This window comes from Sander lucioperca, chromosome 20 (genome assembly GCF_008315115.2).
Source record: "Sander lucioperca isolate FBNREF2018 chromosome 20, SLUC_FBN_1.2, whole genome shotgun sequence".
Lineage (NCBI taxonomy): Eukaryota > Metazoa > Chordata > Actinopteri > Perciformes > Percidae > Sander > Sander lucioperca.
This window is the reverse complement of record NC_050192.1, coordinates 28,312,274-28,323,954: the sequence shown is the minus strand read 5'-3', so window position 1 is coordinate 28,323,954 and position 11,681 is coordinate 28,312,274. Positions and strand designations below refer to the sequence as shown.

General features: G+C 40.1%; 1 long non-coding RNA gene across 1 annotated transcript; it reads left to right on the top strand.

Moving 5' to 3' along the window:
• Positions 1-1,371: 1,371 nt before the first annotated feature.
• Positions 1,372-4,676, top strand: LOC116062262. Its single transcript, XR_004107909.2, has 2 exons — positions 1,372-2,178; positions 3,210-4,676. It is a non-coding gene; the product is annotated as an uncharacterized LOC116062262 (long non-coding RNA).
• The last annotated feature ends 7,005 nt before the right edge of the window (positions 4,677-11,681 follow it).

Here is an 11,681-nt window from a genome sequence, read left to right as displayed (position 1 = left end):
TTTTAGCTTGTTTGTAAAAAACAAAACAAATCACTATTTGCAGATTAGCGCTGTGGTTTTATTCATGTTTATGCCTGTTAAGCTGATGAGAGACATTGGGCTGACGCTGCTACTCACTATATCAGTGGCTTACTGGCAACAGGCCACTGATGTGCACAAAGCAGCTTTGGAAACAGGGTTTCTGTTATGTGGTGACAGCTGGGAATCTCATTCCTCGGCTCCAGTACACTGAGAAGACATCAAAACCCAGTATTATTAATGACTGACAATGGCTGGTCGTCAAGTGCAATCATGTATTGGGTAAGAGCCTCAGTTATGTTTACAGCCAAAAATCCCCAAACGGCTGGCATTGCTCCTCATCCGCCGCATAAGACCTGCTCGACGGAGAAGTTAATGTCACGTTGCTATGAGTGTGGTAGTATCAGAGTCATTTTAGATTACAAGTACAAGTACATGCGTACGGCAACGTAGCATGCAAGCTCCCAAATTGACGCTTGTCTGAGAAATGTTCAAAATGTGCAGACATACAGATAGCCATTGTTGTTTTTACTGTATTAATGCATTACTTCAAATACTAAGTTACTCATCTAGTAAACTAGTATTCACATGAAATAAAACAATAAAACATTGAGACCATTCAGCAAAGCACACTGGGTAATTCAACACTGGTTGCTATGGACTCATCACTAAGCTTCCTCAGTCATTGTATATTTTAGCATAGGTAAAGCTGCCAAAGCTGAACATTATCCAAAACTCCATTTCTCAGACGAGTGTCAATTTGGGAGCTTGCATGCTACCACTCCTTCCTTCTCAAATGCCTTGAAAAGGCTGTCGATTATATATATGTATAATATCACCGGGACCGAAAGGATATTTGAGTCGGGTACGGCTGCAGCCTGGAGACCTCCCGTCTCATGCCCTCCCGGCTTGGTGCAGTCCGCAAGCTTTGACTTTTCAAAATAAAAGCTTGCGTCTGATCCGTTATGTTTTCGTATGGTGTTTTGGCTGTTTTTGAACTAAACGGTACGGCAATCATGCTAATGAATACAATTATTTTTTCATCAGATGTCTTAGTTACAACACGATGGAGCTAGCAAAGCAGTTTTGTGTTTATATGTGCGAGCGGGATTTATTCAGTTTGGGAAATCCCACGGTCTCTAAAGCTACAACTCAAATTGTCTGGCTGACTAAACAGGGAGGGACCCATCTGCTAGTGATAGGGGCTGAGACTGAGAGAGCTACATGGAGCTACATGGATAAATATGCACCAAACAAGCCACTTTGAAATGTTGCTGTTCTGACGAATACAAAAGTTGGGTGACCCTCCCCCCTAGACTAAAACAATTGGATGACAACAAAGAATAAAAAGACATGACCCTCCCCTATTTTCCTCCGGTGGTCCATTTCATAAATACCGAACGGTCCCTTAGGTAGAGAAAGTCTTTGTGGCTCCACCCCCTGCATTTAAAATCAAGAACTGTCTGTCTAGCTAAAACTCCACACACTATTGATTTACAGTTTTATTTTATTATATTGTAATCAAACCTTACTTGGTCATGCTGAGATTTAGCTGAGCTAATGCCCTGCTGTTCAAACATCCAGACTGTTAAATGTCATACCACTAAATGTGTCTGATGCCTGTTTGCTTTTTGACCACTTTATATGCATGTGTACATACCCAGTATTTTAAAGCTTTAACTGTAAATATATACTGTAAATATATATACAGTAATACTTTGTGTGTCATATTTTGTGAATGGGTGGTTGATCATCATTCTCCATTATTCTACACTACTTATATTTATTCCCATAATATCCATTTGTAGTTAGGTTCAAGTTCATACAGTGTACTTACCAATACCAATACCAATATAGCCCTTCAACAGAACAAAACTTAAAAAAATAAGTTAATCTGACTTTCCATCAAAATACCAAATCCCACCCAACCTTAACCTTACTGATGTGTGGGTAAGTGTTGAGTCCTTGATGTTCTTACCCTTTGGACAAACCTTTTACCTTTTCATGATTATATCTGAAATAGTTACAGTGTATATCTGTGCTTTGTGTCTATCTAACAGTGTCAGTCTCTTACAGATCGTCAGTAGCCTTCTGCCACAGTGCCGTTCTTCGTATCCTCCCCACAGCTGAGGGTTTGAGCCTCCTCAGCTCCTTTCACAGGTAAAAGCAACATCATAGTCACACAGCAGACTCTGAGACAGGAAAATATCTCAAGCTATTGGGTGAAAATGAATGATGAAAATGTGTAAAGACTCATGGTCCCCAGAGAAGGACTCTCATTGACTTTGGTGATCCCCTGACTTTTCCTCTAGCACCACTCAGAGGTTCAAATTTGTGGTTTTGATTGAAATATCTCATATCTATAACTATTGATTTACTGTGAATTACTATATGCTGAAAGGTTATTATGGATTTTTTGCCCAGTGACGCCAAAAAAGAAAATGGTTGCCCCAGCTTTAAAAGGTAGTTAGACTTGAGTGAGTGGCAACTCACAACCCCTGTGTACCAGGCTACAGAATATGTAGCCTATTCTTCTGCTACGATAGATAGATAAATAGACAGACAGACAGACAGACAGATAGACAGATAGATAGATAGATAGATGGTGGAAGGTGGATAGATGGATGGATGGATAGATAGATGGATAGATAGCTAGATAAGATAGACTTTATTAATCCCACACAGGGGAAATTCCCTAAATAGATAGATAGAAATGTTAGAAATGCTTCTTTGCTAAAAAAAAAATAAAAAAAATAATGCACAATCAAAACACATTTAAAAAATACACACATGTAGAATAAAACTGTCAAAACTACAACTTACAAGAACAGTGTAAAACAGGTCAGAATGCAGTGCCTATTTTAATCTGTTCAGAAAAGCCAGGCAATGTGTTTATTTTTATTTTTTTTACCTTTACATGCTATGCACATCACCTGATATAAATAACCTATATACCTGTATAGTTTGGGTGGCTGTAAGGTAATTAATTCAAAAGGAACATGATAGTACATCACATTTACAAAAGAATGTGTTTTAAATAATTACCTCTTTTTTTCCTATGTTGCATATATCTACCCTGCTACTCAACAGGTTGCTAGGCATTATGGTCTATGCAAAACCACTGGACGCCTACAATAAGTTTGACATTGTAAGTCAACCATGATCTCTACTCCTTGCTCTCTTGTTCTCAGCAGCAGTGTGTCAACCCTCTTGGATCCCTGACCCTCGGGCTGCCCACCGTGAGTGCCTCCTGTCATGCTTCCTCAGTTGCATCTGTGTGGAACACAACACCTGACCCCTGTCCTGTGACACTGTTGACCCAGAAGACTTGCCCAACATTCTGTTCAGGTGGACATGGTCAAATGTTCCATGATGCCTCTACAGGGAGTGGCTGGCTCACACACATTTACATTGCTTTGGAGAAGCAGGAATGATGCTATGACACTTGCTACCGCCGGTAGAGCCCCATGAGCCTACTGACACAGCCATTGCCAGAACTGCATTACCTGTCTATCCACATATTGACCTATTCAGTTTGGGTGTTTGGAATATTAAAAATCTAATTAATCAAATCATTTTCAGTATGACCCACAGTCATCACACACTTTACTGTGTGTCAGTGTAAACATTTGTGTGTACCACAAACAGTATGGCACCATACAAGTATGTTAACCATTTTTGTGCATTTCATAAAGCATGTGCAACTGTAGAGGTTTTAGCTTTCAATGCTTCAGAAATTGTTTCTTTTGAACCCATATGTAAAGCACTACCTGGCATTTTCCATGTTTTTCCTTTTCCATGTATTATTTCTACCCATACTGTAAGGCTGCTTCGACATTAAAAAATAAGGCAAAAACCTGTAGGATAAGCACAAACTGAAGCAATGCATTCCAAAAATGTGTGTGTGACTGTTAGCATCATATCAAAAGCTGCAAAAAGCTGACAGTACATCAGTATTCAACATCCCCTCTTTGTGAAGTTGACAGTGCATGGATGTAACTTCAGAGTGATAACAGTCAAGCTCCTCTGTGCTCTTTCAAAGTGAAAAGGGACTCTGTTATCAATCTACACATGCTGATTCACTTGCAGCACTTACTCAACTGCCAGAAGCTGAAGCCAAAAGGGATGTAACTGGATGAGCTGGAGTCTGGGGAGAAAAAGAAATGTATATCATTTGTGATTGCATCATAGAACTTTTCTTGACTCCAGGCTCTTAGAAATCTAACCCGATAGGCTTGTTTTGCAAGGTAGAGGTTTTAGGTTCTGATTAGACTCTGGCATAAAGTTGATGATGAGTGGACATAATAAGAGGGTTTATTCACTTACACAGAGGGTACAGATAGAAGCTTTTACAGCCTGAATTCTGCAATACTTAAGTCACAAAGAAGAGTAACATTTGATTGGCAGGATGTTATTTACTTGAAACAAAATGGACCTGTGAATAAGAGATTAATCAGCATTACAAAGCAATATTGTTGTAATATGTTTGTTTCAGATATTGCCCACTACAGTAAAAGCCTTCTTTTTCAAATCTGAAATAAACTACTCGTACTCGCATTTGCTCTCTCTTTTCTACCTGTTCTGTATCCAAAGACTGTAGGAAAATATGGGTGTTAGTGATATCATCCATATGTTTTTGAATAAATATTAAAAGTCTGGGTGTGCTTGCTTGCTTCCATGTGGAAGGAACACTGTCCAATTTCACCATTTGGTAAAGGTGAGAAAGCCTGAGTGGAGCTGAAGTGGGGTGAGCAGGCAGCAATCATAATAACAGGAACAGAGATCCTCAAACCCACCAGTTATATAATTAGGAAGATATTAGAAGATAAGACATTACCTATCTAGGCCTGAACTCATGGAAACGAGGGCTAAAGGTTTATAGCCCCACTAAATGCCTTTTGAGCTTGTAGCATTAGAATAATTATGTAAAATGTTCATTCAAATTGTATTGCAATCCACCACTACATTTTGAGATATTTTGACCACAACTGCAAAATATATAGCACTAGGATGATTCTGAGAGTGAATGCTATTGCAATTATTTCTGTGGGTGGTGCAAGAGATATGTGTTGTCAAATTGATGAAAGGGTTTCTAAATTCACTTCAGCCACTATGGTAGCTTTGCAGGTCAAATTTTCCTGAAATTCCTGGATTGTTCTGAGAGCAGTTCATATAAATGATGGATAGTTTTTTGTATTTCATTTTATTTGTGTTTCATGTAGCTGTCTCTCATTGTCCATGAGGAAATTTGTACTCCGTTTGGGGAAGTGGGAAAATGGAGGGGGAGGGTTTCCCGTTGTGTTTTTTTTAATTTTTGTTTAGTTTGTTTGTGTTTACCTAGGCTACTCCTGCTCTTCCCATTCTGCACCGTCGCCAGTGTAACTGTTCATATATTAAAACAGCTTTACTTAGCTATCCTTAATTATGGCCACTAGAAGTTCTCATCTTTCGCCACAATGTGGCACCCTATCATTAATTAGCTGGAATGTCAGAGGTTTAAGGTCCAATCTGAAAAGAGGCAAGGTCTTCTCTCATTTAAGATCTTTATCTGGGGATATTATTTTTATGCAAGAAACGCACATAAAGCATGGGGAACAATGGAGGTTAAAATGTAGTTTGATATCACAGATATATCAGTCCACCTTTTCATCCATGGCCAGAGGTGTAGCCATATTAATTCATCGAAACATCCCATTTGAACTTGTCTCAACCATCTCTGACCCAAATGGACATTATCTCATTGTAACAGGCCATATATTATCACAACATGTAACTTTCTTAAACTTGTATGCACCAAACTTCGACGATCCTGGTTTTTTTAGGAGAGTTTTTAATCTCATCCCAGACCTATCTACTACCCACTTAATTCGCAGGTGGAGATTACAACGCTATTTTTGGATTGCTTCACTGATAGACTTTCCACCCGTCCTGTTTGCCCCTCTAGATCCTCCGTCGCATTAAATAATCTAATTGGAAATATGAATCTCATTGATATCTGGACACTGCAACACCCAACTGACAGAGATTATTCTTTTTTTTCACCTGTACATAAATCTTATACAAGAATTGACTATTTCCTCACAGATGCTATGACTCCGGATATAACCTTTACTAAATACCACAATATCATAATTTCTGATCACAGTCCTGTCGAATTAAAAATCGCGTTTGGCAGTGCAAAGTCCGCATTCACTTGGCGATTCAATCCATTACTTTTAAATGACGCACAATTTCTCCAAAACACATCCAGCACAGACTATCTTTCTCACAACGACACCTCTGAAGTGACTGACTCAACTATATGGGAAGCCTTCAAGGCTGTTATGCGCGGAAATATTATAGCCTACGAGGCCAAACTGAATAAAGACAAAAAGAAGATGCTATCTGAAATTACCACACAACTTTCAAAGCTTGGACAGGATTATAGTATCACTCCTTCGCCAACCAAACTAAATGATATTATGAAACTGAAATTTAAATATAATTCTATCCTTTCCAACCAGGTAAGCTTGATGCTTTTAAAGATAAAACAAAAACATTTTGAGATCGCTGACAAACCAGATAAACTACTGGCCCGCCAGCTCAAAGGCATACAGGCTAGGAGGATGATTCACAAAATAAAAACCAAAGCGGGAACCGTTTCCATGTACCCAAAAGAAATAAATGAAAGCTTTTGTAAGTTTTATGAAGACCTTTATACCTCCAAAACCTCAGCTGACCCCGCTCAAATATCCGACTTCCTTCAAGCCCTTCACCTACCTAAAATAAGCCCTTCTGCACAGAAAGAGTTGAATGCAAATATAACATTAGAGGAAGTCAAAGAAGCAATACAGTCCTTCCCCAATGGGAAAGCCCCTGGCCCACACGGATTTAGCATTGAGTTCTATAAAGCATACTCAGACAAGGTTGCTCCAATTATGTTAAGGATGTTTAATCCCTCTATTGTAACTCGTCATCTGCCTGAATCTTTATATTCTGCTAATATCTCCCTGATACTGAAAAAAAGATAAAGATGAGACTGATCCCGCCTCATATCGCCCCATCGCCTTACTAGGCTGTGATCTCAAGGTGTTCACTAAAATACTTGCAAACAGACTCAATAAATATATCGCAAACATAATCCACCATGACCAAACGGGATTTATTCCAGGAAGATTTTCTTTTTTTAATGTCAGACGGCTCATGAATATTATGTACTCCAGATACGACAAAGATTCTAAAATTGCTATTTTAGCACTGGACGCCCAGAAAGCCTTTGACCAGATAGAATGGCGATACGTCCTAACAGTAATAAAGGAGTTTGGTATAGGTGATGGCTTTGCTTCCTGGGTCGAAATGTTATATGCTGCTCCAACGGCCTCTGTCATCACTAACTATAACAGGTCCCCCATTTTCCCACTACAACGTTCGTGTCGTCAAGGCTGCCCTCTGAGCCCATTATTGTTTGCGATTGCGATGGAACCCCTTGCCATCAGTATAAGAAGTCATCTCTCTATCACCCCATTAAAGTAGATCACCGCATCTCACTATATGTGGACGACGTGGTTTTGTTCATGTCCCACCCCGAAAAATCCCTACCCCCGCTGTTAGAACTTACTAAAACATTTGGTGGATTTTCTGGCTACACCATAAACTGGGAGAAAAGTGAACTCATGCCTCTTGTTGGAGACATGGACCCTGATTTTCTTAACAACTTGCCCTTTCATATCACTGAAGACAAGATTAATTAAAGCTGCAAGCAGCGTTGGACGGGCCCTCGCGCCTCTGCGAGCGTCGGGGTTACTAGCGGACGCCGCTCCTTGCAACCGTGCATTTGCACTCAGACACTGCAAATCGTCACCAATGAAAAGGGAACTCCCTGCTGAGTTCAATGATACTTCACACAAGACTCTAAGTCATACAGTTAATTAGCTGTAAAAGGGGGCGTGGCTAAATCATAGGGGGCGGGCCAAACCATGACCAATGAAAACGGAACTTTCTGTTGAGTTCAATGATACCTCACACAATAGTGTACAAGAAACGTGTCAGTTATTAACCTCCTCTTAAGAGTCACTGTACCATGGACGGCACACCTTGTGCCTGTGGCGTCGCTGTAACCTCCATTCATAAACGTTTTTATAACTTAAAGCATTAAATCTTCAAAATATATAGTCATGCGACACACCAATTGAAAGTTTAGTCTCGCATGATTCAATTAAGCCCACACACAAAGCATGAGATGATTTATAGCAGTTATACAACTGCTACAAAGTTATAGAAAATAACACAATACAGCGTAAACTGCGCAGCTCGTGTCTAGTGCATCCATACCTTTTTCCTTGTCCCTTTAGCCACTGCGGGGATTTTTTGCCCAAAACTTTTTTTTTCTTAAATCCCCAAGAGTCCAAGGAAATGGAATATCCAAGCCATTATATCCAAAACGAGCTGTTCGCCTCACAATCTTGACGTTTCTGGCCGAATCACAACGGAAAAATCGCTAAACTGTTTTTCATTTCCGCACTTGTATTGCTTCTCTCCTGAGGGTCCTAGCGACTCGATGTAGTAGTCGGTGCAGGTTTGCCTGTGATATACCAATGGAAAGCTGAAGAATTCTCTGACGCGATGTAAGCTCCACGAGGAAACGATCGACATTTGCTCGTTAGATTTAAATGCTATAAGACCGACATTTTTAGCCCATGAGCAGACTAGTCGATAGACACCAAATTTGCCACTGAAATTTTAACCCTGTAATGGCTGGAGCTGTGTCAAAGCAAAAACAGGGCCTCCTATAAGCATATCACACCCTGTGCAATTTATAATGACTTATTTCTATATATTTATGTATATAGTTATTTCAAGTATGTGTATGATTGATGTGGGTGTGTTTTTTGTAGTGTAGTGTTTTATTTTGTACTTTATTGGCTTTATTCTTTGCACTTTTTAAATGGAAATCAGTAAACACACAGACATATATGGAGAAAGAAATTCATATAAAATCCATTTTTGAGTCTTTTGGCTTCTGGATCTTTTCTGTAGTAAGCTGAGACATGTGACTATGACATTGTGTTGTCTGTATCTCACTAGATGTGTTTACAGCAGTGTATTTTAATAATTTTACAGATGTATGACTTGGACGGAAATAAAAACCCTCCATTCTAGCCTCTGTAACTCTTTGTCAGTAAGGCCTAGAATCACCCTGACACTTAGGGTAACAAAAACAAAAACTTGAGAGTGTTTCCTTTCCAATGATATCAGGCACATCCCTGAGTGTCAAAGTATATGGGAGTGGTACAGACCACTTTTAATTTGGGTATGACGTTTAGACCAAAAAGCTTGAAAATTCAAGTGCCCATATTATGAAAAAATCACTTTTTCTGGGATTTGGGGTGATATGTATATACAACATGGACATGGATGGATTTTTTTCAAAGTTTGTATGTGTGTGGAAGCCCACACACATACAAACTTTGAAAAAAATCCATCCATGCTGTTTAGAGTGAGATACAGTTTCTGAATGTGTCCTGCCTTCAGTCTCTGGGTGAGCTGTTCAAAATCAGCACGGCTTGTGACGTCACAAGCCAAAACAAGTAGGCTAACCGCAACCATTACCTCGTAGCGTTAGCATGCTAATGCTAACGCTAGCATGCTAACACTAGCATGCTAACTCGTTCTCAATAGCAAAGCACTGCTACAACACACACAAGTTCACCATAATCTACAAAAGAACTACTTACATGTGCGCCCTCATTTAGAAGTCTCCCAGCTAATCCTGCCTTGTAACTGACCGAAGTTGTAGAAACAGCCTTTCTTTTACTGTCTATGGAGCTAGCTAGCTGACATGATCTACATCTGAGCTACCGCGCATGTGCAAGTGCAATCAAAGATAGTACAGAAGAAGAAGAAAAGAGGTCTCACTCTGTAGCTAAAACAGAGACCAGGTGAAAAGAGGATCTGCAGCGAGTGAGAGAGAGCGGTGCAGTACAACAAAAATACGGTGTTTTTTGAAAATTAAACCATGTAAACCTATTCTGGTACAACCTTAAAATACAATTATGAACCTGAAAATGAGCATAATATGGGTGCTTTAAGAGGTTAAGAATATGGGGCGGGGCAAATTGTCACCAATGAAAAGGGAACTCTATGCTGAGTTCAACAATACCTCACACAAGGTCTACGAACTCTCTGCTTAGTTCAATGACACCTCACACAAGACTACCTTAAAAGGTTCAAATGTTATGAAAGGAGGCGTGGCCTGAGTGAGTGGGCGTGGTTAAAGTATAGGGGGTGGCTCAGTATCACATGAAGACCACACATTCTAAGTTTCATGTAAATCGAATGATGTTTGTCATATAAGGCTGTGTTATGACCAAAAGTCAATATTGGCCACGCCCACACCGTTTGACGAAAAGTTTTTCTTTTAATACCTTTTCATCTTTAAGGTGTTGAGATGGTACACACCAAATGTAAAGTCCATAGGATGAAATCTCTAGGAGGAGTTCGTTAAAGTATAGCACCTTGTCTTTTAGGCCTACTTCCTGTTGCCACTAGGGGGCGCTATGACTTTAAGTAAATATCGGCCTTTATATATATATATATATAAGGCTATAAGAGTCCAACCCTTAGGACAAATCCTAAGGGTTGGACTCTTATAGCCTGGCTCTGCCCTCCTACTTACTTCCACTCAATTTTCATTTCCCTTCAGTACTCCATCTGGGTTTGCGGTATATTCTTAGGTTTTCTCCGGTCAAATATTTGGCGGTCCAATCAGCGAACAGAGGGAGTGGCTGAGAACGATGACATTGAGGACGTGCACTAGAAAGATGCGAGCGAAGCCATTCGGTCCGTTGTGGCAGCAACGCTGCCGAATATCCAGAAGTTAAAGCCCGAGCAAGAACAATCTTTGCTGAGTTGTGTTGGTGGCCATGATGTTGTGGCCCTCCTCCCCACGGGGTTCGGGAAAAGTTTGATTGTCCAGCTTGCTCCGTTAGTGGTGAAGGAGTTGGCTAAGGCTAATGCTAGCGATGCTAATGCTAAATATAAGCCGATAGTTGTTGTCGGTCTCCCCTCTTGTTGCACATTCGCATGACATACGTCACAACCAAACGTTAGCGATTGGTTATGGCAGATCCAGAGTGGCTCTGGGCAGATCCAATAGTTTTAAACTTCAACAGAGTACCCGTCTTCAAGGAAGTTAACACTTGTCAATGGAGAGAGGCCAGACTCTCTGTACAAATGAAATGTAGAAATGTACGAGAGTCTGGTAGGACCAGGCTAGGACTCTTATGAATCCTGAAAGGTTTCGAGCCAATTGGACAATGTACACTCAAGTTACACCCACTTCCTGTTTCAACGGCAAAACTCACAAAATGGCCGCCATGCCCTATGACGAAAAGTTTTTCTTTTAATAACTTTTCATCTTTAACGTCTTAAGATGGCACAGACCAAATTTGAAGTTGATCGGATGAAATCTCTAAGAGGAGTTCGTTAAAGTACGACATGTGGAAATGGCCAAAATCGCACTAATTTCAAACTTTTAAATAAAAATGGCGGACTTCCTGTTGGGTTTAGGGTATGGCTCCCATGACGTTTGTTGTACGTCTTGACATGCTACATATGTGTACTAAGTTTCGTGAGTCTATGTTAAACGCACTGCAGGGGCTCAATTTGTTTAACTTTGTAGGGGG